The following is a 2,826-nucleotide window of genomic DNA, read 5'->3' on the forward strand; positions in this document are numbered from 1 at the left end:
GTAATCAAACAAATTATATGAAGAAAGCGATCTCATGACATGAAACATGTTGCTTACTTATCTTCCTACAAAAACTAAATGCAGTCGCGTTGTCTACATGCGCTGTTTACATATTTGGCTCTCCCAAGCACTCACTCTTTGGTTAACCAACCAACAAATACAGTTTTAAAAGTTCTCTGAATAGAAATGCACTATACTTGTCGGTTCTATTCGTTATATTCATTGTTGCCGAACAAAGCATCTACTGCTACTACCACTGTTACTGCTACATTCTCTGTTAAGAAAAACAACATGCTTTTAACGAACACTTCACTTTACTCCATGCTACAATTTTAAATACCTAAGGAAGTTTTCACTTCAATGAACTAATTTCATCTATAAATTCACATTATTTTAGTTTTGCTTTGAATAAATTTAACCAGCATCTACCTCATCATACAAGGCGGCTTAGTTGCATAAGAGAGATTAATTTTTACATGCAATGATATTATCTCTGACGAATGAAGCCACTTATCAGATCATCCTTTGTAGGAATGGGTTTTCTTGAAGTGAATTGATAAAAAAAAATAGATGACTTGATGTTGTTTACATAATATTCACTTTCACACATGCACATATGAATAATGGCAGCGCTAATCAAATTATAACTAAACAAAGTATTTAATGTATTTGCTTAAAGTGAATGTACAACCATAAATGCAGCATTAAAATCTTAACAAAGAAGTAAATAAGTGAATCTTGCTTTCATGCGATATGCAGCACAACATAAATACGATACACAACGTATTTCAACATATTCGTCCGTAATTGGAACTTAAGATTACGTGTTTTTATGTTGCCTGTTGCCGAAGATAAGCGCATGAAATCAAAATGATGAAACAAACCGTAAAGGCATTTCGTCAACTAGCATAATTTTGTGCTTACGTATTAGGTAAAAAATGTCGGAAATAAGTGTTGAATGCATCCTTTTAGTCTCTAATATGTTTTTAAATTTATTCAACAAGCTTTATTTTAGTCTAATAATACGTTCACATATAAGTAGATGATCTACTTTTTCGCGTTTAACTCAAAATACGTAATTAAAAAGCGCCACTTCCCATACAAAATTTCTCTCCCAAAATCTGAGATTCTATTGGGTAGTCGAAAAAGTCTTTTCGTATTTCTAATCAAACTTCAACTCATTTTTTTATATTTATAATGACCTTTATTAAACCAAATGTGTACCATTTTGGTCGACCACCTTTTGCCATTTTTCTTCTAGAGACATTATTCCATCAGTGTAAAATTTTTGTGGTTTCTCGGCGAAAAACTGCGACAAGTAATTTTCACAGCCTTCTCTTGAAGCCAACTTTACTCCATTAAGGGAGTTCTGCATTGACCGAAATAAATGGTAGTCCGATGGTGCAAGGTCAGTGCTATATGGTGGATGCATCAAAACTTCCCAGCCAAGCTCTCCCAGTTTTTGCCGAGTCATCAAAGATGTGTGTGGTCAGCGTTGTCCTGATGGAAGACGACGCCCTTTCTGCTGATCAGTTCTGGCCGTTTTTTTTTCGAGTGCTTGCTTCAATCTCATCAATTGTTGACAGTAAAGTGTAGAATCAATCGTTCGAGCAGGCTTGAGCAGCTCATAGTGGATGATTACTTTCCAATCCCACCAAACACACGCATAACCTTTCGAGGCGTCAATCCTGGCTTTGCGACCATTTGTTGAGCTTCACCACCCTTGCACCATGATCTTTTTCGCACATTATTGTCGTATTTGATCCACTTTTCGTCTCCTGTTACCATTCGCTTCAGAAATGGTTCGATTTCATTTCGTTTCAGCAAAGAATCACAAATGTTAATTCGGTTCATTAAATTTTTCACAGACAATTCATGTGGTACCCAAACATCGAGCTTCTTTTTGTAACCAGCCTTTTTTAAATGGTTCAAAACCGTTTGATGATGAATTTTAAGTGCCTTGACAATGCCATGGCAGCTTAAGTGACGGTCCAGGTCAATCTTTTCCATAATTTTATCGACTTTTTCAACGATAGGTCGACCGGAGCGAGGTGCATCTTTCATATCGAAATTTCCAGAACGGAAGCGAGCGAAGAATTGTTGTGCTACACGAACTGATACAGCATCGTCTCCGTAAACTTCACAAATTTCATTGGTGGCTTGCGTGGCATCCCTCCCTTTTTTTATACAAAAATTTCAAAATATAGAGAATTTCTTCATTATTTTCACTCATTTTTGAACAGCTATAACTTTTTTTTCAACTTCTCCGAATTTAATTTTTTTTTGGTGATTGGTAGCACTGGAGATAGATGACTCTAACGACATCTATTGACAAAATACGAAAAGACTTTTTCGACTACCCAATATAATAATAATAACGATACGTTTTGACATACAACCCTGTGTTTTCAGTGTTATCGATAATTATTATTACGAATGTAAGGAGAAACATCAAAATAAAAACTAAATGAAATGGATGCCGGCAAAGAAAATAGGTCTGCAAACATAATTCTAATAAAATGTTTGCTAAATATTATTAATTATGGATTCATTTTGCAGAAAAAAGTGTGCGTCCATAAACGGTTTGTTCTCTTATTACTTATTATAAAATGTAATATAGAGTATCCCATGCGCGTTGCTGCCACAACTTTTTGCAACCTTAGTAAACGTCGCATACGGATTTTCTCCACCTGTTTATTATTAGCAGCCAATTGCGCAATTAGCAATTAGCAATTCCTTCATTGTATTTTCTACATATCGTTAATAATAATTGAACAAACCAAAAACACCGAGTATTCCACCAAAATAATTATTATGAAGAAAAAC

The sequence above is a fragment of the Anastrepha obliqua genome, chromosome 2 (assembly GCF_027943255.1).
Source record: "Anastrepha obliqua isolate idAnaObli1 chromosome 2, idAnaObli1_1.0, whole genome shotgun sequence".
Classification (NCBI taxonomy): domain Eukaryota; kingdom Metazoa; phylum Arthropoda; class Insecta; order Diptera; family Tephritidae; genus Anastrepha; species Anastrepha obliqua.